Source organism: Aotus nancymaae, unplaced genomic scaffold (assembly GCF_030222135.1).
Source record: "Aotus nancymaae isolate 86718 unplaced genomic scaffold, 86718_ANA_hifiasm-v0.15.2.pri h1tg000006l, whole genome shotgun sequence".
Lineage (NCBI taxonomy): Eukaryota > Metazoa > Chordata > Mammalia > Primates > Aotidae > Aotus > Aotus nancymaae.
Genome location: NW_026988417.1, coordinates 24,819,816 through 24,845,330, shown reverse-complemented (window position 1 = coordinate 24,845,330; position 25,515 = coordinate 24,819,816). Strand labels below are relative to the sequence as shown.

General features: G+C 46.2%; 1 pseudogene; it reads right to left on the bottom strand.

Annotated features, from left to right (window-relative positions):
- Window positions 1-11,611: 11,611 nt before the first annotated feature.
- Window positions 11,612-25,515, bottom strand: part of LOC105730867 (S-phase kinase-associated protein 1-like) — a 101,813-nt pseudogene continuing 87,909 nt past the window's right edge.

Genomic DNA, 25,515 nt, shown 5'->3' with positions numbered 1-25,515 from the left:
CACAAGCCCAGCCTGCTCCTTCTTCTCTATTGCAGCAGCTATTCCTGCTGTCTGCAGAGATGCCTGCCCACCAGTCTAGAGTGAAGAAAAACGAGAAGGTAGGCCAGGCACGGTAGCTCACACCTGTAATCCCAGCACTTTTGGAGGCCAAGGCGGGCAGATCATGAGGTCAATAGATCGAGGCCATCTTGGCCAACATGGTGAAACCCAGTCTCTACTAAAAATACAACGATTAGCGGAATATGGTGGCACGCACCTGTAGTCCCAGCTACTCGGGAGGCTGAGGCAGGAGAATTGCTTGAACCCAGGAGGCAGAGGTTGCAGTGAGCCAAGATCGTGTCACTGTACTCCAGCCTGGGAAACAGAGGGAGACTCCATCTCAAAAAAATAAAAAAAAAAAAGAAAGAAAAAAGAAAAAACAGAAGTTTCCCTGGGGTGAACTGGGAGGGAGGTAAGGAGAGATTGGAACTTCCAATCTCCGTTAACCCACCTGACGCTGTCAGCATTCCTGCTTTTCCTTCCTTCTGTCTGGTCCCACGGCTCCCACCCAAATATATATGTCCTTTATTTATTTAAATTTTACGACCAGGCTCAGTGGTTCACGCCTATAATCCCAGCACTTTGGGAGGCCGAGGTAGGTGGATCACCTGAGGGCTGGAGTTCAAGACTAGCCTGACCAACAAGGAGAAACCCAGTCTCTACTAAAAATACAAAATTAGCCAGGCACGGTGGTGCATGCCTGTAATCCCAGCTACTCGGGAGGCTGAGGCAGGAGAATTTCTTGAACCTGGGAGTTGGAAGTTGCGATGAGCTAAGGTTGCGCCATGGCACTCCAGCCTGGGCAACAAGAGTGAAACTCTGTCTCAAAAATAAATAAATAAATAAAAATAGGGTGGGCATGGTGGCTCACACCTGTAATCCCAGCACTTTGGGAAGCCCTATGGTGGTGGGGAGGGGCAGATCACCTGGAGTCAGGAGTTTGAGACCAGCCTACAAATTTACAAAAATTTTGTAATTTTTGTAAAAATACAAAAGTTAGCCAGGCATGGTGCTGTCCACCTGTAGTCCCAGCTACTGTGGAGGCTGAGGCAGGCGAATCGCTTGAACCTGGGAGGCAGAGGTTGCAGTGAGCCGAGATTGCGTCACTGTACTCCAGCCTGGGTAACAGAGCAAGACTCCATCGCAAAGGAAAAAAAAAAGAATGAGAATAAAATAATAATAAAGTCGAGTTGTAGAGTAGGGAGTAGAACAGTGGTTCCCATAGGCTGGAGGGTAGGGAGGGAAAAAATGGAGAGTTGTTTGTTGATCAAAGTTTCAGATAGACAGGAGGAATCAATTTTGAGAGCTTATTGCACAGCAGGCAGATATTGTCAATAATAATGTATTATATATTGCAAAAAAACTAAGAGAATAATTTTCAAATGCCTCAACATAAAAAGATGAGGGTGGGCACGGTGGCTCACACCTGTATTTCCAGCCCTTTGGGAGGCCCAGGTGGGTGGATCACAAAGTCAAGAGGTCAAGACTATCCTGGCCAACATAGTGAAACACCGTCTCTACTAAAAATACAAAAATTATCTGGGTGTAGCGGCACGCACCTATAGTTTCAGCTACTGGGGAGGCTGAGGCAGGAGAATCGCTTGAACCGGGGAGGTGGAGGGTGCCATGAGCTGAGATTGAGCCACTGCACTCCAGCCTGGCAACACAGTGAGATTCCATCTCAAAAAAAAAAGGTAATTTTTCTCTTGCCACTGTCGTGTAAGAAGTGACTTTTGCTCCCGCCATGATTCTGAGGCCTCCCTAGCCATGTGGAACTAGGAGAAGAGATAGAAAAGTCATCATCCGGAAGCTGGAGGTCCCAGCTGGGAAGAAAGCAGTAGGAGCCGTGATGAGGAAACAGAAACCATGGACAAGCCCAGATCCCGCAGCCGGCCGGGGTTGCACAGGACTAAGACAGGGATTTCCAGCCAAGCCCAGCAAACAGAAGCCCGCTGTGGAAACCAGGAGAAACAGGGAAGGAAAAACCCAGCAAGGATTGCAGGAGACTCTGGCATCTGAGATCACTGATGTCCAGAAACAAGGGGGACAGCAGGCCAGGGCCAATTGTCCCACCGCTGCAGCACAACTCACCTCCACCCGAAGAGCCAGGAGCCAGCGGCTTCATTAGGTTTCTTTTTCCTTTTTCTTTTCTTTTTTTTTTTGAGACAGAGTCTCATTCTGTCGCCCAGGCTGGAGTGCAGTTGTGCGATCTCAGCTCACTGCAACCTTCACCTCCTGGGTTCAAGCAATTCTCCTGCCTCAGCCTCCCGAGTAGCTAGGACTACAGTCGTGTGCCACCACGTCTGGCTAATTTTTGTATTTTAAGTAGAGATAGAGTTTTACTATGTTGGCCAGACTGGTCTCGAACTCCTGACCTCATGATCCACCCGCTTCACCCTCCCAAAGTTCTGGGATTAGGGGCATGAGCCACTGTTCCTGGCTGGCTTCACTGGGTTTCTAAGCTCTCTCTTCCCATTTCGATATTTCTTCAGGAAGAGCAGTCACTCTTGAGCCTTCCAAATGCAGCGCTGGAAGGAGGATCATCTCTTGCAGTGACGCCTCCCAAGCCATTCTCCCTCCAACTCTGTCCTTTTCATATGACACTTCAGTTGTGGGGAATGAGGTCCCCATACTGAGTCCTCTGTGGATTTCTCCTGTCCTTTGACCCTTTATAATAATTTTTCCCCCAATTTAAAGCATAATAATAAAAAAAAGAAGAATGAAGCTTTCTAAAATATTCATGTCCTGAGGGCCAGTTTAGGCCTTTTGTGTTGGTACTTAGGATCCGATCCTAATGACAATAAATTATGTATGAAAAAAAGAAAAAAATGGCGGGGGGGCGGGAGGGGGCGCAGCGGTTAACGCCTGTAATCCTAACACTTTGGCAGGTGGAGGCGGGCGGATCACCTAAGGCTCACTTGAGGAGTTTAAGACCAGCCTGACCAACATGGTAAAGCCCGTCTCTACTGAAAATACAAAACATTAGCCCAGCGTGGTGGCAGGCGCCTATAATTCCAGCTACTCAGGAGGCTGAGGCAGGAGAATTGCTGAAACCCGGGGGCGGGGGGCGGGGCGGAGGTTTCAGTGAGCTGAGATCACGCCACTGCACTCCAGCCAGGGCGACGTATTGGGACTCCGTCTCAAAAAAAAAAAAGAAGATAGGTAAGGGAGGTGTTGGAAATGTCAGTTAGCTTGATTTAATCATGCCATATTGTATACATGTATCAAAACTTCACACTGTCCTCCATAAATGCATGCAATTATGATTTGACCATCAAAAATAATATTAATAATGTATTTTTTTGTCTTGTGCAGTGGCGTGATCTCAGCTCACTATAGCCTCACTCTCCCTTGGCTAGAGCGATCCTCCACCTCAGCTTCACTAATAGCTGGGGCTACAGGTGTGAGCCACCATGCCTGGTTAATTTTCCTACTTTTTGTAGAGACAGCGTCTCCCTTTGTTGCCGAGGCTGGCCTGGAACTTCTGAGTTCAAGTGATTTACCCACCTCGGCCTCTCAAAGTTTTGAGATTTCAGGTGTGAGCCACCGTATCTGGCCAATAATGTATTTTTCAAAAAAAGAATTACGTGTGCAACAGATGTGTCATTAATGGGCCAAGAACTTGTGTCATTTCATATCATCCTCTCAACTAGTTTGCAACCCGTTTCACTCCTGCCTCCTGTTTAGCAGATGAGGCCACTCAGAGGCCAGAGCTTGCATGGGATTCCAGAAAGAATGCGAGATGGCTTTGGAATCTGACATCCGTACTCAGAGCTGATGTGCTGCCCATTGCCTCTTGGTGGCTCTGGAAGGTGCCCAGTGCGGCTAGGATTAAGGAGGAATAAACCCCAGTGAACAGTTTGTCTTACAGAACATTCCATGCACCTCCATCTTGTGGGAGGCTGAGGTGGGTGGATCATTTGAGGTCAAGAGTTTGAGACCAGCCTAGCCTACATGGCGAAACCCCATCTCTACTAAAAATACAAAATTAGCCAGGCAGTTAGTGGCATGCCTGTAATCCCAGGTACTCGGGAGGCTGAGGCTGGAGAATCACTTGAACCCAGGAGGCAGAGGTTGTGGTGAGCTGAGCTCATGCCACTGCACTCCAGTCCGGGCAACAGAGTGAGACCCTATCTCAACAAAACTAAACAAACAAACAAAAAAACTCCTTAGAATTTAGGGATGGACTCTGGACAAACTATTTTATCTCTCTGAGCCTCTCTTTTCTTAACCTGAAAATGATGCTACTAATTCCTGCTGTGCAGAGTCACTGGACAAAACAGCAACAGCGATAGTAAAGGTGATCAACAGCAAATGCCAGATTGCGCTACGATGCTCTAGGAGCTATTCCAGGAGTCTCCAGCTAGTCAGAAACTCACTCCACCCACACAACGACAACCCCTTGAAGTAAGTAATTTTTGCCTTATTCTGAAGGTTAGAAAATTAAGGAACAGAGGCTAAGTAATCTCCCCATAACCACACAGCTAACACGTGCCTCATACACAGTTTGTTGTTCAGTAAATGGTGGTTATTGTTAGTGCACGTCAAAAGATTCGACAAACTCAAAAAGTCAGTTTATGATGTAGGTTGCACCCCTTGTGTAAAGGAAGGGTTAGGCTGGGTGCAGTGGCTCAGCCTTGGGAGGCCAAGGCTGGTGGACCACAAGGTCAGGAGTTCAAGACCAGACTGGCCAACATGGAGAAACTCCGTCTCTATTAAAAATGCAAAAATTAGCCAGGCGTGGTGGCGGGCGCCTGTAGTCCCAGCTACTTGGGAGGTTGAGGCACAAGAATCGCTTGAACCTGGGAGGCAGAGGTTGCAATGAGCCAAGATCATGCCACTACACTCCAGCCTGGGCAATAAAACAAGACTTCATCTTAAAAAAAAAAAAAAGAAGAAGAAGAAGAAGGGGTTGTACAGCCCTCCACCGTAACACTAGCTAATTGACGGCAGCCAAGGCCATTGCAAACCATAAAATAACTCAGTCTCTCTCTCTTTCCCTTTACACAAACCTCCCAGTGATCTGACCACTCCCATGGCTTCAATTATCACCTTCTCAACCATGCAGAGTCCTTCCATGATGCTGCCTCCAGCTCAGGCCTCTTCCCCAAGCTCCTAGCACATCCACACAGCTGCCTGTTGGGCATCTTCACTTCAGTGGCCCATGGACACTGCGAACTCAGCCTGGCTAAGACAAACATTGGGCCGGGTGCAGTGGTTCACACCTGTAATCTCAGCACTTTGGAAGGTCAAGATGGAAGTAATGCTCGAAACCAGGAGTTTGAGACCAGCCTGGGCAACAAAGTGAGATCCTGTCTCTACAAAACAAAACAAATTATTCCAATGAGATGGCGTGTGTACTTGTAGTCTCAGCTACTCGAGAGGCTAAGGCAGGAGGATCCTTTGAGCTCAGGAGTTCAAGGCTGCAGTGAGTTATGATCACACCACTGCACTCCAGCCTGGGTGACAGAGCAAGGTCCAGTCTCTAAACTAAAATAAAAGAAAAACAACAAAAAAATTAAAAAGACAGACAGTGCATGTTTGCCCCACACCTGCCTGGTCTCCAGTGCTTTCTGCTCTAGCGGACGGTGTCACCATTGCCCAAGCTTCCTAAACCAGCCGTCCAGGGGTTGCCTCTGCTTCTTCCCTCACCCCAAATCCAATTGATAAATCAATCACCAAGCCCAGTCTATTCTGCCTGGATAATTCTCATCTCTCCAGAACCTAGAGCAGACCACCGTCACCCAACTGCTGATCTCGTTTCCCACATCCCCCTCCAACCCAATCCCACATCACAGCGAAAATGATGCTTCCAAAGCACTAATCTGGCCACTCCTCCTAAGCTTCAGTGGCTTCCCCTTGACTCCAATATAAAGCCAGACTTCTTTTGACAGCTTATGAAAGAAGCCCCTGCCTACCCCTCCAGCCATCAACCTTGATATTTTCCCTCTACCATTTAACAAAAAGTTGTTGAGCTCCTAATGTAAGCCAAGTAGTGGGAGAATAAGAAGGCAGCGTAATTTCTGCTCTTATGAGGGCTGCACTGGCATGGGTGGCTCCTTTTTATTTTCAAGATCTCAACTCAAGTATCAGTTCCTCAAGGCAATGCTCTTTCTTTCCTTGAGTCCCTTGGTGTGTGTCTCCAGAATGCCTTGCGCTTCTCTACCATGATTTATACTGCACTTGACTGCTGCTCAACTTTTCTCTGCTGCCAGAGCCTTGGGGATGGGCACTGACTCTCTTGCTCACCTCTGTGTTCCCAGCACCCAGTGTGGTGCCTAACAGACATTCAAAAAGTAGTTGAGGCCAGGCGCGGTGGCTCACCCCTGTAATCTCAGCAATTTGGGAGGCCGGGGCAGGTGGATCACTTGAGGTCAGGAGTTTGAGGTCAGCTTGGCCAACATGGTAAAACCCCATCTCTACTAAAAATACAAAACTTAGCCATGATTGCACCATTGCACTCCAGCCTGGGAGACAGAACAAGACTCTGTCTCAAGGAAAAAAAAAAAAGAAGATGAAGAAATTTTGATACAAACACAGAGGACCCTGTGAAGACACAGGGAAAACATAGCCATTTAGAAGCCAATGAGAGAGGCCTCAGAAGAAATCGACCCTGCCAACCCCTTGATTTCAGACTTCTAGTCTAGAACTGGAAGAAAATAAACTGCTCTTTTTCAAGCCACATAGTATGGGGTACTATGCTTGGCAGCCCTAGCAAACTAATACACCACTGTAAATAAGACCAAGTCCCTGTCCTCCGACGTCTCTATTCACCAAACATTCGTTTTCTAAAGCGGAGTGAAACATTTTTATGTATCTATCTATTGCTGTTGTTCAAAGCTTGTAATCACCATGAATTTCATTCAAAAAGCCTCATTGAAAGAGTCTCTTGGGGAGGAGGGGGAAGGGAGAGCATCAGGATAAATAGCTAATGGTGTACCTGTAGTCCCAGCTACTCGGGAGGCTGAGGCAGGAGGATCCTTTGAGCTCAGGAGTTCAAAGCTGAGACACCGTGCCCAGCCTAAAAAATTATTTCTTGTAGAGTTGGGGGTCTCTGGCCGGGTGCGGTGGCAGGCGCCTGTAATCCCAGTTACCTGGGAGGCCAAGGCAGGAGAATCATTTGAACCTGGGAGGCAGAGACTGCAGTAAGCCAAGGCTGACCCATTGCACTCCAGCCTGGGCAACAAGAGCGAAACTCCATTTCAAAAAGAAAACAAAGATGGGGTCTCACTGTGTTACCCAGGCTGATCTTGAACTCCTGGCCTCAAGCAATCCTTCCACCTCAGTGGCCCAAAGTGCTGGGATTATAGGCATGAGCTGCCACACCCAGCCAAGTCTCTCAATTCTAAGTGGCATTTTATCATTGTATATATTTGTTCTGAAGAAAGTCTCAGTTGGATACTAACCTGTCTTTAACACTTTTCTAATACTTGCTAAGTTCCCTTTATAAGCAGTAGGAAGGAAGCCACAGGCTTAGAACCTTCCTCAAGAAGAAATACCTGCATAGGTTTGAATAACATTGCTGTTTTATTTTTTCTATTATATGCACTTTCAGGGTTACTGCTATCTAAATTCAAAGTGGTAATAATTTTCTATTTGTCACTGTAATAGCATGTTTTCATTTCAGATAATTTTTTAGGCAAAAAGTAATGATTAGGCTTTAAGAATGAATATTCAATAAATAATAGTAATCTGATTTGTGTATATGGCAAAATCATGATGATGGTATGAAAATGAGAGTAAATTGGAAAATACTGAATGAGGTGATTTCTGTGCTCCTCTACTAAACAATCAGAGAAATTGCTAGCTTTATCATTTTTATTCATGTATTCACTTATTCATTCCACTGACACTGATTAAGTCCACCCTAGCTTCCAGACGCTACATTAAGCATTTTCCCACAAAATATCCATTTCATTGCAAAAATAAATGAGAAATAGACACAGAACTACCTTTGTCTCATTCATTGCTGTATCCCCAGCACCTAGTACACTGCGAAGGCACTCAGCACTTTGCCTTTGGCCAGGCGCAGTGGCTCTCACCTGTAATCCTAGAGCTTTGTGAAGCCAAGGCGGGTGGACCACGAGGTCAAGAGTTCGAGACCAGTCTGGCCAACATGGTGAAACCCCATCACAGTGATTTTGGTAAAAAAAAAAAAAAAAAAAAAAAAAAATTCATGGTGAAACCCCATCTCTACTAAAAATACAAAAAATTAGCTGGGCGTGGTGGCAGGCACCTGTAATCCCTGCTACTCAGGAGGCTGAGGCAGGAGAATGGCTTGAACTTGGGAGGCAAACGTTGCAGCGAGCTGAGATTGAACCATTGCACTCCAGCATGGGCCACAAGAGCAAGACTCCATCTCAAAAAATCCAAGCCAAACCAAAACAAAAATCTTCGCCTTTGCACTATAGGGCGATTTTTGAGTCAAGATTCAACATTTTTTTTCTGAGACAGGGTCTTGCTCTGTTGCCTGATCTGGAGTACAATGGCATGATCATAGCTCACTGCAGCCTCAACCTCCTGGCCTCATGAAATTCTCCCTCCCCAATTCCCTCTACCAGCTCCCACCCTCCCAAGTAACTGAGACTATTGGGGCATACCACCATGCCCAGCTAATTTTCTTTTTTTCTTTTCTTTTTTGAGAAGAAAACAGGCTCTGTCATCCAGCCTGGATTTCAGTGGCGTGATCACTGCTCACTGCAGCAGCCTTGTACTCCTGACCTCAAGCAATCTTCCCACCTTAGCCTCCCAAAGTATACAGGCTTGTATATAGGCATGAGACACCATGTCCCGGCCAGACCAGGGGCTTCACCATGTTGGCCAGGCTGGTCTCGAACTCCTGACCTCAAGTGATCCTCCAGTCTCAGCCTCCCAAAGTGCTGGTATTACAGGCATGAGACACCGTGCTCGGCCCACTTAGGCAAAGTATAAGCCCCCTTAGGCTCCCAATCCCATCTCGCCTCTTCTTTCTTTCCTTCCTTCCTTCCTCCCTCACTCACTCACTCTCTCCCTTTTTCTTTCTTTCTTTCTTTCTCTTTCTTTCTTTTCTTTCTTTCTTTCCTTTCCTTTCCTTCCTTCCTTTTTCTTTCTTTCCTTCCTTCCTTCTTCTTTCTTTCTTTCTTTCTTTCCTTCCTTCCTTCTTTCCTTCTCTCTCTCTCTTTTTCTTTCTTCCCTCCTCCCCTGCCATCAGAGGAGTCTTGTTCTGTCACCCAGGCTGGAGTGCAGTGGCACAATCTTGGCTCACTGCAACCTTTGCCTCTTAGGTTCAAGTGATTCTCCTGCCTTAAGACTCCTGAGTAGCTAGGATTACAGGTGCTCACCACTGCGTCCGGCTAATTTTTGTATTTTCAGTAGAGACAGGGTTTCACTATGTTGCCCAGGATGGTCTTACACTCCTGACCTTGTGATCCGCCCTCCTCAGCCTCCAAAGTTCTGGGATTACAGGCATGAGCCACTGCACCCAGCCCTCACCTCTACTTTAAAGCCTAATGTGACCTTGTCAGTGGAGAGAGACCCCTTTTTCCTCAGAACCCTGCTCATTTAGAATTTGTATACATAACATGGAGACTCAACAGAAACTGATGCAATTGCCTCTTCTATTAATGCCTCCAAATGGTTTTATTGAATTTCCTCGTGTAGACTACGAGCTCCTTGGTGACACAGAATCGCTTCCATTCTATGCACTCTTTTACAGGGCTCCAAAAAAGCCCCCCCTTTTCTGGAGATAACCAAAATCAGTTTCTGTTGCTTGCAACCAAACTGCTCCCTAACTTATCCACCATGAACAAGGGGTGGGAAAAGTTTTTTGAATTAAGTTAAATAAACGCTACTAAGGACAATTTAACAGTCACATACATTGCTAAGAGATTCCCTTACATCTCAGGCACGGCCTATTTACTTGTGTTTTAAATTCATTCCTCATAAGCTCAATTATGCAGTTTTTATCAAAGTTATAAATGAATATTAGGAAAACAGCTGTGGCAGGTGCTTCCATGATAGAAAGAGCTGACAGCCCAGCCAAGACGAAGAGAGAAAAGCCACACATGGCAGAGACAGCCAACAACTCAGCAATCACAGTGATTTGGGTAGAGGTTAAAAAAAACACTCATGAGCTCAGTAGAAGTGGATGGTAGCCCAGTATCATAGGCAGTGTTCGTGATGGTGCCCTGAGTCATTCGGAGTAGGTTTAGTTTTCTGGTATCTTCTATCTGCAGATAGCATGGAACTGAATAATTCATTTTAGAAAATTTCTAACCCAAATGTCTACTTAAAAAGTGTGAGGCTCTGTAGAAGGTTCACACTTGAAGAAATTCACACATTCACAAATTTCTTCATTCAACAAATATTTATTGAGCACCCAGCCTGGACCAGGCTTTGTCCTAGGTCGAGGACAGATGGATGACCAAGACAGATGAAGTAGACATGATGGGATACACCTACAGTCGAGCTACTTGGGAGGCTGAGGCAGGAGGACCCTTTGAACTTGAGAGTTTGAGACCAGCCTGGGCAACATAGTAAGACCCTGTCTCTTAAAAAAAAAAAAGACATAGGAGATTCATGGAGTTTATTTTACTTTATTTTATTATCTATTTATTTATTTTTGAGATGGAGTCTTGCTCTGTCACCCAGGCTGGAGTGCAATGGCACGATCTCAGCTCACTGCAACCTCCACCTCCCAGGTTCAAGCAATTCTCCCGCCTCAGCCTCCCGAGTAGCTGGGATTACAGGCACCCACCATCATGTTCAGCTACTTTTTTTATTTTTGCAGAGACAGGGTTTCATCTTGTTGGCCAGGCTGGTCTTGAACTCCTGACCTCAGGTGATCTGCTTGCCTCACCCTCCCAAAGTACTGGGATTACCGGTGTGAGCCACCTCGCCCGACCTGGAATTTATTTTAGATGAGAAAAACACCATAATCAAAGAAACACTTAAATAAACAGGATTATATTATTTTATTTTATTCTTTGCAAGTGATTTTATTTACAATGCCACCTTTTAAAAGGTCACTAAAGCTGGGCGTGGTGGCTCATGCCTGTAATCCCAGCATTTTTGGAGGCTGAGCCAGGTGGATCATGAGGTCAAGAGATCGAGACCATCCTGGCCAACATGGTGAAACCCTGTCTCTACTAAAAATACAAAAATTAGCTGGGTGCAGTGGTGTATGCCTGTAATCTCAGCTCCTTGAGAGGCTGAGGCAGGAGAATCGCTTGAACCCGGGAGGCAGAGATTGCAATGAGCCAAGATCGTGCCACCGTACTCCAGCCTGGAGACTGACCGAGCAAGACTGTCTCAAAAAAAAAAAAAAGAGGGAAAGTTCAAAATGTCACTTATAGAGAACCTGCAGTTTAGTTTTATTCAGAGCAAAGAAAAAAGAAACTCTCAATCATACTAGAGGAAACTCAGCCATAGGTTGGAATCTGTACTCAAACTACGCATGTAGTGAGGACGATATCCTGCGAGTACAATTGATATGCTGCTGCACGTGTCTACTGTTTGTCTAATATTAATAGTTATAAACGAGCAGTCCAACCTGTAACAATCCTTACAGCGTGGCAGTGTCAGGCACAGCATTTCACGTCTCTTCGCACCACGGGTTCTCTTTGGGTACCTGGGCTTCCTCCTGTTCAGTGAAGTCAGTTTTCGTATCAATGGAAGACAGTTCCTGCCGATCTCCTCTGGAGCCTCCCCCTTGATCAAAGGCAACAGTCTTGCATGGAGCACCAAGCAAACCTTTGATGTCCAATTGGTTTGCAGCCACAATGACTTTAAAAAGTGTGCCTTGGTCAACTTTCAGAAATTCTTGGTCCCAAACAGGGATAGTGTCTGCTTTTCTTCATTCTCACCATCCTCTGGAGGAGGAGGAGGAGGAGCATCCTTGTGGTGGGTGCACCTCTGAATTACCTTTTTTTAAAAAAAAGTTATTACTATTTATCTATTTATTTTTGAGACAGTCTTGCTCTGTGGCACAGGTTGGAATGCAATGGTGCCATCTCAGCTCACTGCAACCTCCACCTCCTGGGTTCAAGCAATCCTCTTGCCTCAGCCTCCTGAGTAGCTGGGAATACACGCATGCTGCCATCATGCCTGGCTAATTTTTGCATTTTTAGTAGAGACGGGGTTTCACCATGTTGGCCAGGCTGATCTCGAACTCCTGACCTTGTGTGATCCACCTGCCTCAGCCTCCCAAAGTGCTGGGATTACAGGCGTGAGCCACCGTGCCTAGCCTGAAAGACCTTTTTAATATTGCTGCATTAACATTTGACAGAGGAACTGGGTCATCATCTCCTTCATCATCCATTCCCAAATCTTCCAACATGGTCTTGAGAGTCACAGATTGTTTTGCAATTTCCACATCAACTCCAAATATCTCTCCACCAGAACTCTGCAACTTAATTGAAGGTATGGGTGTTGGGTCTTAAGGAGACAGCTGGCTAGAGGCTAAGGAGAGCTTGAAGGCCTCAGCAGAGGAAGAGGAAAGGCAGAGGATGAGGCCTTGTACAACGCAGCATCTGCTCAAACAGGATCATTCTAAATAGCGGTGTGTTATACTATTATACTATATATGGAAATAGATCAGAGTGATATAGTAGACAGTGCCTGGGGGGGAGATAAATTATATTGGTTGATCTGAGGAAGAACATTTAAAGTCATGCCTTTCCCCACTTACTACATTTTCTTTTTTGAAAAAAATTTTAGGACTGGGCGTGGTGAGAGGAATGACCTTCCCAGCACTTTGGGAGGCCACAATGGGCAGACTGCTTGGGCTCAGGAGTTTGATACCAGCCTGGGCAAAATAGTGAGACACCAGCTCTACCAAAAATACAAAAAATTAGCTGAGCGTGGTGGCACGCGCCTATAGTTCCAGCTACTCGGGAGGCTGAGGCAGGAGAATTGCTTGAGCCCAGGAGGCAGAGGCTGCAGTGAGCCGACATCACCCCATTGCACTCCATCCAGCCTGGGCGACACAGAGATACACTGTCTCAAAAAAAAAAAAAAAGCCGGTGTGGTGTCGAGGTAGGAGAATCACTAGAACCAGGGAGGCAGAGTTGGCAGTAAGCCGAGATTGTGCCATTACACTCAGCCAGGGTGACACAGTGAGACTTTGTCTCAAAAAAAAACAAAAATCTGGAAACTATTTTTAATTATTATGCATACATTAAGTTGTACATAGTTATGGGAACTTCCTGCATTTTTTACCCTCCTAAATCCCAGAGGTACCTGTTTTCAGTTGGAAGACTGCCTCAGAGAGCTATTGACAGCTTCCCTGAGCTAGAGAGAAGGAAACAAAATAACCACGTCCTTTTGTCAAAGAGATATTTGAGTGAAGTTAAGAGTCCTGGTTTGTAGAAGGAAGTTTTTTGCAGTATGTGGATCAACACATCCTGTAACCAGTCTGAAAGGCTGTCCAAGCAGGACCCAGAACATAAGTCAGCAAGAGGTTAAGAGCTCTCAGTGGAGAAGGTGGTTTTGTTCCCCTGGTTTATCGGTCAAAGGCTCGGCCCCCACACGCAAGAGTTGATAACCAAACAATGACTGTCACTAATTCATGGAAGGTTTGAAGCTGTCTTAGACCCGATGTGCTCTGTGCTCAGTCATCCAGAAGTTACCTAGGGTGGAGCCATTTCATGGTCTGACACTTTGACACAAAGCCATGTGACAAGCAGCCTCTCAATGATTCCTCCGTGCCACCAACTGTCCCACCCTGGCTGCCGAGTACAATCTATGACCCCCATGCATGCCCTCCACCTGCCGACTCTCTCAGCGGTTACTTCTTCGTCCACCGGAATATATGGCATTTTCCCCTAAAGGCTGGTTATAAAACTTCCACATGCTTCCAGCAAAAATGTTCAGATTTTGAAATCGCTTCATATGCCACAGGAATGTGAATAATCCCATTTAGGAAGATGCTTGATTAAGTTTTGAGAACGCAAATCGATTTGGTCATTCTTCAACCCCTAGAGCAGGGCTGTCACCAGAAGAAACACTTCTGCATTGCTAACAAAACCTCTGTTGCCCAGAGAGGAGTCTCGCTAGGCTGGTTCCAAACACAGGGAGTTCCTTTAAGAGGCAGTAATGTGATTTCCACATACGAAATCCCCTAGGCCAGTGCAGACTCTTTGGCCCCAGTGGACACATGCTCCAGGAGACAGCTGTCCTCTGACAAAAACCAGTGTCCCCAAGGCAGAGAGAAGAGAGGCCGTGTACCATCAGAGCTATTGTGTAATTCATCCTCCCAGCTGCCCAGCCTTATAGGTGAAACGACTCAAAAAACAAATTCACTGAGCCATTACCTATATGAAAAGTGTGTTATCAACAGAGTGCAGTAGCTCACGCCTGTAATCCCAACACTTTGGGAGGCCGAGACAGGAGGATCATTTGAGGCCAGGACTTCAAGACCAGCCTGGGCAACATAGGGAGGCCCTGTTTCAATTTTTTAAAATTATAAAAAACAAAAAAGAAAGAAAAATATGTTATCGCATCATTTAACAGACTGGTACAAAAGTCCCTCTCTGATCTCTCCCTGCCAGCTGCTGCGGTAGCTCCCTCCTACAGGAAGCTATGAAAGAAGGCTGGGCCAGGCACTGTGGCTCACACCTGTAATCCCTTGGGAGGCCGAGGTGGGCGGATCACCTGACATCAGGAGTTCAAGACCAGCCTGGCCAACAAGTCAAAATCTTGAAGTCTCTACTAAAAGTATAAAAATTAGCTGGGCATGGTGGTGGGCACCTGTAATCCCAGCTACTCAGGAGGCTGAGGCAGGAGAATTGCTTGAACCCAGGAGGCAGAGGTTGCAGTGAGCCGAGATCACACCACTACACTGCAGCCTGGGCGACAGATCGCCATCTTAAAAAAAAAAAAGAAAGAAAGAAGAAGCCTGGCAGCTCTGAGAACAGGTACCTCAGTCATTGTAGTTTCCCATGCGCGTCTCCCAAACCTGAAGCCAGACAAGCACATGGCTTCAAGGTGGCACAGTCCTCATCAGAGCCGGGAAGGGAAGAAAAGGCCTTGCTTTAAGACCAGCGCTGGGAACCTTGAAAACTGGTATGTTTCAACAGACAAGAATTCCCTTGCTAAATTCTTTTTTGTTGTTTTTGTTTTTGAGACAGAGTCTCACTCTGTCTCCCAGGCTGGAGTGCAGTGGTGCCGTCTTGGCTCACTGCAACCTCTGCCTCCGGGGTTCCAGCAATTCTCCTGCCTCAGCCTCCTGAGTAGCTGGGATTGCAGGTGTGAGCCACTGCACCCGGCCCCGCTTTGCTAAATTCTGTCAAAGGAATATTTCCCCCACAAGGGTACCCGATGTGATCTTGAATACATGAATACCTAAATAGTTTCCCTCCATTACTGCTGAGGTGGAACTAAGGGGCCTATAAAGTGTGCAGTGAGAAATGGCTGCCGTGTGGCTTAATGCTAATTACCACTCAGGTGCTGTGGCTCAGGCTTCCACATACTTACAGCTCCTGGAATGAGCATCTGATTAATGGCTATTTTAAGACTGCATTATAAAACCTGCCCCCAAATGCTTTCTAAATAAGGAGAATGTTATGGGCTGCCACCCATCTTTTCCTCGTGTTAATCATTCCAAGGATTTATGTTGTATACACAGAGAGACTACTAAGCAATTAAATCATTAAGGACTTTTTTTAATTTGAGTGATTTAGTTGAACTTTAGAAGAATCCCCCTTCCCCACCACCCCCTACATCTTTTAATTTAAGCATCTGAATTCCTTTATCACAGTCTATTAAAGATGTAAATAAATAAGTTACGAGTCTACTGATAAAAACTAGGGAAATTGTTTTTATTTTTAAATCATATATTTGTATTAGAATGATTGCCTTAATTACAGAACTGAAAACAATTGTGAACCCAAGAGTTCCTCTTCCCGAGTTAGGCTGTTTTGATTGCTTCAGCGGTAGCATAACGAATCCATTCATTTTATTCTATTTTCCAGATTTCCAGCTCTGCCTGCCTGCCTGCCTGCCTGCCTTCCTTCCTTCCTTCCTTCCTTCCTTCCTTCCTTCCTTCCTTCCTTCCTTCCCTCCCTCCCTCTCTCTTTCTTTGACAGAGTTTCGCTCTTTTTGCCCAGGCTGGGGTACAATGGCATGGTCTCGGTCAGAGCTGGAGACTGCAACCTCCACCTACTGGGTTCAAGCCATTCTCCTGCCTCAGCCTCCCCAGTAGCTGGGATCACAGGCATGCGCCACCACACCTGGCTAATTTTGTAATTTTTAGTAGAGATGAGATTTCTCCATGTTGGTCAGGCTGGTCTCATACTCACGACCACAGGTGATCCACCCACCTCAGCCTCCCAAAGTGCTGGCATTACAGGCGTGAGCCACCTCGCCCAGCCCTCTGCCGTATTTCTACTAAAGAACACTGGTGATTCTGCAAGACAAAACAAAACATTTAGTGACATGGAGTTCTCCCAATATCTTTATTGAGTTACAAAATTACTAATAACATGCATAATATTACCCTTCAAGCTAACTTTCCTCTTGTGTCCATGTATCTGCCCAAAGCCAGAAACCAATTAGTCATCTTAGAATATTATTTGAATTTTGCAAAAAAAAAAAAAAAAAAGGAATATTATTTCAACTCTAATACCCACTCAGCCTCCACCCAATCAGTCAACAACCCAAGTTGATCCCATCTCTGAATTAACTTTCTTTCTTTTTTTTTTTTGAAACAGGTTCTCGCTTGGTTGCCCAGGCTGGAGTACAATGATGCAATCTCAGCTCACTGCAACCTCCTCCTCCCGGGTTCAAGCAGTTTTCCTGCCTCAGCCTCCCAAGTAGCTGGGATTACAGGCATGTGCCACCACGCCTGGCTAATTTTTGTATTTTTAGTAGAGAGGAAGTTTCATCATGTTGGCCAGGCTGGTCTCAAACTCCTGATCTCAGGAGATCCTCCTGCCTCGGCCTCCCAAAGTGCTGCAATTATGGACACGAGCCACTGCACCCGGTTTGTTTTTGGTTTTTGAGACAGGGTCTCACTCTGTCACTTAGGCTGGAGTGCAGTGGTGAGATCACAGCTCACTGTAGCCTCGACCTTTTGTGTTCAAGCGATCATCCTATCTCTCAGCCTCCTGAGTAGCTGAGATTACAGGCACGCACCACCACACCCAGTTAATTTTTGTATATTTTGTAGAGACAGTTTTACCCGTGTTGCCCAAGCTGGTCTCATACTCCTGGCTCAAGAGGCCCACCCACCCTGGCCTCTCAAAATTCTAGGATTACAGGGGTGAGCCACCACTGCACCCAGCCACGTGATGTTCTAAAACACAAATCAGAACCGTGGCTCCACACCCACCATTACAAAGTCCACGATCTTTGGAATGGCCCACTGAGGACATGTCTTGCCTCCCCCAGGCAAACTGGGGCCTCTTCTCTCAAACTTTCACATATGTCCCATGCACTGGGGATTGCACAGCATTTTCATTCTTTGCTTGCAAAACTATCTTCCTCAAGGCCGGGCTCAGTGGCTCACGCCTGTAATCCCAGCACTTTGAGAGGTCAAGGCATGCGGATCAGTTAAAGCCAGGAGTTCGAGACCAGCCTAGGCAACACGGAAAAACCCTGTGTCTACTAAAAAAATACAAAAATTAGCTTGGCGTGGTGACACACGTTTGTAATCCCAGCTACTTGGGAGATTGAAGTGGAAGGATCACTTGAACCTGGGAGGTTGCAGTAAGCAAAGATCATACCACTGCACTCCAGCCTGGGTGACAGAGCTAGACCTCATCTCAAAAAACAATCTGCCTCACTAGACCATGAGCATCCTGAAGGGGAGGAACTATGTTTTCCCAGCACCGTACACTGAGAAAATGCTTTAAAAACATGCTTGTAGATAAAAAGAAGAGGCCGGGTGCAGTGGCTCACGCCTGTAATCCCAGCATTTTGGGAGGCTGAGGCGGGAGGATCACCTGAGGTCAGGATTTCTAGACCAGCCCGGCCAACATGTCTCAAAAAAAGAAAGAAAGATAAAAGAAAGAAAGAATAGAAGACGGGCAATAGGAAGCCCATTGAGCTTCACATGTTGTGACCGTCCTCAGAAATGACTTTCGGCCTGCTCAGCTAACTTCTCAGAATGCAAAAGAAGATTCCAGTAGGGTGGCCATTGCCAGCATCCACTCTATTTGGGGAGAATCCCCTAGTAGCAGGCCAGCTTCGGGTACATGTGACCGATGCCGTCACGCCGGATCCCACACTTAAAAAACCCTTGCATTTAACTTAACGCTCTTCTGTTACTTGCTTGAAATTCTTAAGAAGTTATTAACAACAAGCTCACATTTCTTATCTTTTCTTTTTTTTGTGGAGAGGGAGTCTCGCTCTGTCACCAGGATGGAGTGCAGTGAGGCGATCTCAGCTCACTGCAACCTCTGCCTCCTGGGTTCAAGAGATTTTCCTGCCTCAGCCTCCTGAGTAGCTGGGACTAGAGGCACCCGCCACCAGGCCCAGCTAATTTTTCTATTTTTAGTAGAGACGGAGTTTCACCATGTTGGCCAGGATGGTCTTGGTCTCTTGACCTCGTGATCGCCTTCCTTGGTCTCCCAAAGTGCTGGGATTATAGGTGTGAGCCACTGTGCCCGGCTCAGAGCCAAGCTCTTTCACTGCTAAACAGTACTGCCTTTCCCTGGACCATCTAGCTGGCTGTGGTCCACTGTGACCTCAGATATCTTTCTAAATCTAATACACCCGTACCAATTCTGTGCCTGTGTTCTACATGCATAAACACGCCATTTTATAATGGTGCCTACTGAATGGCTTTGTTTTTCACTAAGAGTCACTCCAGCTGCCCACCCCAATCTATGACAAAGGCTCGGGGTAAGAGTTCAGAGTGGGGGCAAAGGTGGAAGTTCAGGGCTGGAAGATGGGGTGTGTAGAGCTAAAAGAGATGAATGACATGGCTTCTGTGAGAAGTACATACAGCAGATGGATGAATATTTCCTGCATTCTCCTAGGGTCGGTCTTCCTCCACAGCAGAGGCTGGAAAGGTAAGAACCACAATTTCCAAACTCAAAGATTCAGATGCTGATGAAGTTCCATCAACTAGCAGGAAGCAACGAGGATAAGACCACACTTCTGCTGCTTCCGCTGTTTCTCCTGGCAAGGGCCATTCCTGTGGAGTCTGGTTTTCCCACGGTGGCTTCCCAGGCCAGCCGGTAACATAAAAGTCAGTGATTTCCTTCTGCCTGATCTCCCACTTCCATTGTTTTTTCTTTTATCTTTTTTTAATCTTTTTTTTTTTTTTAATTGAGATGGAGTCTTGCTCTGTCGCCCAGGCTGGAGTGCAGGGACACGATCTCGGCTCACTGCAACCTCCACTGCCTGGGTTCAAGCGATTCTCATGAAACCTCCACTACCTGGCTTCAAGCGATTCTCATGCCCCAACCTCCCGAGTAGCTGGTACTACAGGTGTGTGCCACCATGCCTAGCTAATTTTTTTGTATTTTTAGTAGAGACATGGTTTCACCATGTTGGCCAGGCTGGTCTTGAACTCCTGACCTCAGGTGATCCACCCGCCTCAGTCTCCCAAAGTGATGGGATTACAGGCGTGAGCCACCACGCCCGGCCATGACCTCCCCCTTCTAAAGCTCAGAGTGGTACCTTCAGCCTCCTGATTAATTCTGTAATCAATATCAATTCTCCTTCAGCCTAAACTAGCTAGTGAGCCAGAGTAGATTATGTCTGTCACTGACTCTTGACCAGTACAGCATTGAGATGAAAACTTGACCATGACTGGGGCAAGGAGGGGATTTCAGTGCCAAATACTTGATTTAAACAAAAAGCATAGAGAATGACAGAAAAGCATGACACACATCTTTGTATCCACCACCAAGTTTCAGAAATAAAATTGAGACTGGGTGAGGTGGCTCACACCTGTAATCCCAGCAATTTGGGAAGCCAAGGTGGGCAGATCACTTGAGGTCAAGAGTTCGAGACCTGTCTGGCCAACATGGCAAAACCCCATCTCTACTAAAAATACAGAAATTAGCCTGGCATGGCAGCACACGCCTAGAATCCCAGCTACTCGGAAGGCTGAGGCACAAGAACCACTTGAGCCTGGGAGGCGGAGGTTGCAGTGAGCCAAGACTGGGCCACTGCACTCCAGCCTGGGTGACAGAGCAAAACTCTGTCTCAAAAAAAAAAAAAAGCAAAACACTGCACTGGCTGGGCACACCTCATTCCTAGAGCATCAGCGTCCACTGTGGTGTCCCCAAGTCTATATCCTTATGGTTGAGGCTTCTTAAGACAAAGACCCATGACAAATGGTACCAGATCACTTTCAGGAAATGAAAATAAAGATAAAGTAGGTGACGGGCTTCCCATCCCCACAGCATGCCCCTGAGTGCTGGGAAGATGCTGATGATCTCACTGACCAATCATGGAGCCGTTCTAACACCTTTGCCAGGAATTCCGGATGAAACCATAGCTCAGTGCAAACAATTCAGGAGTTTCTCAGTCACCAGTGCTTGAGATTAGTTACTTTGTCACTCAAAGCTACTGAATCATGAAAAGTGGAGATGCATTTGCTATGGTTCAGTTCCAGTCAGCAGAACTTCCCTGGACACTGTGGGAAGGGGGAGAAAAGAATGGCTTTGCAGGCAAACGTGTAAATTCCAGTTCTGCCTCTATTTTTTTTTTTTTTTTTTTTTTTTTTTTTGTGAGATGGAGTCTTGTTTTGTTGCCCAGGCTGTGGCGCAATCTTGGCTCACTGCAGCCTCCACCTCCTGGGTTCAAGCGATTCTTCCTCTCACCCTCCTGAACAGCTGGGCGTGGGCCACCATGCCTGGCTAATTTTTGTATTTTTAGTAGAGACGGGGTTTCGCAGTGTTGGCCAGGCTGGGTCTGGAACTCTTGACCTCAGGTGATCCACCCACCTTGGCCTCCCAAAGTGTTGGGATACAGGCATGAGCCACCATGCCTGGCCCAGTTCTTCTGCCTCTTTCTAAGTGAATGACCTTGGACAGTTTCCTCTCTCTGAGCTTTTGTTCCCTTATATCTAAATGGGAAATTAAAATAATAACTGGGCCAGGCACGGTGGCTCACACCTGTAATCTCAGCACTTTGGGAGGCTGAGGCAGGTGGATCACCTGAGGTTAGGAGTTTGAGACCAGCCTGACCAACATGGTAAAACTCCATCTATACTAAAAATGCAAAAAAAAAAAAAAAAAAAAAAAAATTAGCCAGGTGTGGTGGTGGTTGCCTGTAATCCCAGCTACTCAGGAGGCTGAGGCAGGAGAATCACTTGAACCCAGGAGGCGAAGATTGCAGTAAGCCAAGATCACACCATTGCACTCCAGCCTAGGCAACAAGAGCAAGACTCCATCTCAAAATAAAATTAAAATAATAACTGGACATGGCTGATTTGGCTTCCTTTCCTTTGGGGAACAGCACCTGGATTTGCTCCTGGGGAACACCCCTCCGCCACTCGTAGTCCATACATTTTGGATAGTGAGGCCACTGCCCTTAGCTTCAGAGATGATATGGGACACTGACCCTGGCCAATCACTGGTTCACTGGCAGGCATATCATTCAGTCAGAGCCAGTGAAATACAATGAAACTGTTATTGGAACATTGAGTGCTTTTTCCTGATGTACTTGAACTTGGGGAGGGTGTGAGCCTACAGTTGTAGGAGTCACTAAAAGTGATTTTTTGTTGTTTTGAGTTAGGGTCTTGCTGTGTCACCCAGGCTGAAGTGCAGTGGTGTGGTGTGTTCACAGCTCACCACAGGCTTGACTGCTCAACCTCCCCGGCTCAGGTAATCCTCCCACCTCTACCTCCCAAGTAGCTGGGACTATAGGCGAGCCACCATGCCCAGCTGATTTTTTTTTTTTTCAGGCAGTCTCACTCTGTCAGCCAGGCTGGAGTTCAGTGGCACGATCTCTGCTCACTGCAACCTCCACCTCCTGTGTTCAAGCGATCCTCCTACCTCAGCCTCCCAAGCAGCTGGGATTACAGGCGTGTGCTGCCATGCTCAGATAATTCTTTGTATTTTTAGTAGAGATGGGGTTTCACCATATTGGCCTGGCTGGTCCCAAACTCCTGACCTCAAGCGATCCTCCAGCCTCGGCTTCCCAAAGTGCTAGGATTATAGGCATGAGCCACTACCCCAGGCCATGGAGCCACAACAATTTTGACCATGGATGAAGGCAATGCAGAAGATAACATTGCTGAGAGGTGGACCGTGACCTTGTGTCGTCATATGAGTTTGCTGGAGTACAGAAACCAATATATAACCCTTTGGCATGGTAAACCGAAGAAGCCCCCAAATCTCTTTGATCTTCCGCCTTCGCAGCCATCACTCCCAAAGCAGAGGATAACATTGAAGTTCCTTTATCTGCCTAAAATCTAGACCCACCAAAAAAACTATTGTTTTCTTTCCCCTCCCTGTTAGACCAAGAAGGTAATCACACCTGAACAGACCTTTTCCCAAGATAATGTCAAAGTTTTTTTTCTTTTTGTTTTTTTGAGATGGAGTCTCACTCTGACACCCAGGCTGGTACAATCTCAGCTCACTGCAACCTCCGTCTTCTGGATTCAAGCGCTTCTTTCTGCCTCAGCCTCCCCAGTAGCTGGAATTACAGACTTGTGCCACCACACCTGGCTAACTTTTGTATTTTTAGTAGACACAAGATTTTGTCATGTTGCCCAGGCTGGTCTCGAACTCCTGACCCCAAGTAATCCACCCGCCTCAGCCTCCCAAAGTGCGGGATCACAGGTGTGAGCCACCGTGCCTGGCCTGTCCAAGTTCTTCTCTGTTCCCTGATGCACTCATTCTTCCTAGTAATCCCCTCAATAGATTTCCCCTTTTCCGGTCCTTTCATAAGCTATTTTACCAGGATGGTATATAAACTTCCGAACCACTGTGGAGTTGCATAGTCACTATGTGTTTCTCCCCAAATACATATTAAGAAGATTTGTGGCCGGACGCCGTGGCTCATGCCTGTAATCACAGCACTTTGGGAGGCCAAGGTGGGTGGACCACTTGAGGCCAGAAGTTCGAGACCAGCCTGGCCAACATGGTGAAACCTCATCTCTACTAAAAATACAAAAATTAGTCAGGCATGTTGGTGTGTGCCTGTAATCCCAGCCACTTGAAGGCTAAGGCAGAAGAATCACTTGAACCCAGGAGGCAGAGGTTGTAGTTAGCCAAGATCGTGCCACTGCACTCTAGCCTGGGTGACAGAACAGGGACTCTGGCTCAAAAATAAGAAAGAAAGAAAAGAGAGAAAGAGAGAGAAGAAAGATTTGTATCCTTTTTCTCCAATTAATCTGTCTTTTGTGAGTTGATTTTTTTTTCTTCAAACCTTCAAAGGGTGAAGAGGACATTTCCTTTGGTCCCTACAAGTTCCTGCACGAGTTATACTGAAGCCTGAGATCAACTGTGGGATTTTTAGCTCCTCCTTAATGTATGTATTTGTTTGCTGAAGCCAGAAGCCAGTCTGACTTAGGGTGTCTGTCACTTGCAGGACAGTAAGTCTTGACCAACAGTCGGCCTTAGTGTGCAGCTGTGAGGATTAATTGAGATGACATGGATTATTCCCATTATGAGCAAGATTTTCTTTCGTTTCCTTGTTCAGAGATGAAGCTATTTTCATCTAACTCCTTTTTAATTTCATGTAATCCTAAAATCGTTCTGAATTTCTAAAAACATCTGGAAACCATGATGTATCAGAAACATGAAAAAATTAGAGATGCTTAGCTTAAAAAAGATTGCCTGGCAATGTAGTCACTTTCTTGAAATAGTGAAGAGCCTGTCACATGGAAAGAATTAGAGTTGGAGAGCAGAATTGGGCAAACAGGTGGAAGTCAACAGAAGACACTGCTTCAATGTGAGGAAGAACTTTTTTTTTTTTTGACACAGAGTCCCACTCTTGTCGCCCAGACTGGAGTGCAATGGTGTGATCTCAACTCACTGCAACCTCCACTTTCCAGGTTCAAGTAATTCTCCTGCCTCAGCCTCCCAAGTAGCTGGGATTACAGGCACCCACCAGCACGCCTGGCTAATTTTTGTATTTTTAGTAGAGACAGGGTTTCACCATGTGGGTTAGGCTGGTCTCGAACTCCTGACCTCAGGTGATCCACCTGCCTCAGGTGCTGGGATTACAGGCATGAGCCACTGCACCCAGCCAGGAGAACTTTTTATTCAGGAAGTTCTGGACTGCTCCTCTGGGGCAGTGAGTTTCCCATTGCAGGAGACCCTCAAGTGGAGAATGGACATTACTTACTGTGATTTGTAGAGGGGATTCCTATTTCAAGGAGAGAGTTACAAGGATGGCAGCCAAAGTCCCCTCACTTTTAGAATGCTAGGATTCAAAATAAAGTGCCAACTGCGAGGTCAGGCGTGGGGGCTCATGTTCATAATCCCAGCACTTTGGGAGGCTGAGGTGGACAGATTACTTGAGGCCAGGAGTTCAAGACTAGTCTGGGCAACATGGTGAAACCCCATCTCTACTAAAAGTACAAAAATTAGCCAGGTGTTGTGGTGCTCACCTGTAATCCCAGCTACTTGGGAGGCTGAGGCATGAGAATCACTTGAACCCAGGAGGCAGATGTTGCAGTGAGCCGAGATGGCACCATTGCACTCCAGCCTGGGTGACAGAGTGAGACTCTGTCTCAAAAACAAAAAACAACTAAATATGATGACTATTTATGTCCCTAATATCTCCAATTTTTTCTCCATGAAAAAGGGTTTGAGCCAGGTGTGGTAGCTCATACCTGTAATCCCACTACTTTTGGGAGGCTGAGGTGGGAGAATCACTTAAGCCTGGGAGTTCAAGACCAGCCTGGGCAACATAGTGAGATCCCTCTATCTACAAAAAATTTAAAAATTAGCTGTGCATTGTGGCATGTGTTTGTAGTCCCAGCTAATCGGGAGGATGAGGCAGGAAGATAGCTCGAACCCAGGAGGTTGAGGTTGCAATGAGCTGTGATTTTTTTTACCACTGCACTCCAGCCTGAGCAACAGAGCTAGATCCTATCTGAAAATAAAAATTTAATTAAATTTACAAAAAAAAATTAAACCGTAATTTCAGCACTTTGAGGGGCCAAGATGGGAGGCTCCCTTGAGGCCAGGAGGTCAAAACCAGCCTGGGCAACATAGCAAGATCCATCTCTACAAATAAAAAATAAAAACTAAGAGTGGTGGCCTGCATCTATAGTCCCAGCCACAAGGGAGGCTGAGACAGGAGGATCACTTGAGCCCAGGAGTTCAAGGCTGAGCTATGAGCAAAACCCACTGCACTACACCCTGGACAACAGAGTAAGACCCCATCTCTAAAAAAAAATCAATAAATAAACTTTTAGGCATGTAGATGAAATAGTCAAATGTCTATTCATACTTTTATTATATCAGTTACACAAATCTTTACATTTACTTATTGCGTAAAATTATGAATAGGAACTTAGAATTCTAAATTCTAAATATGAATTTAGAAAATTTGCTTTTTCAATTATTGTTTTTTTGGTGAAGG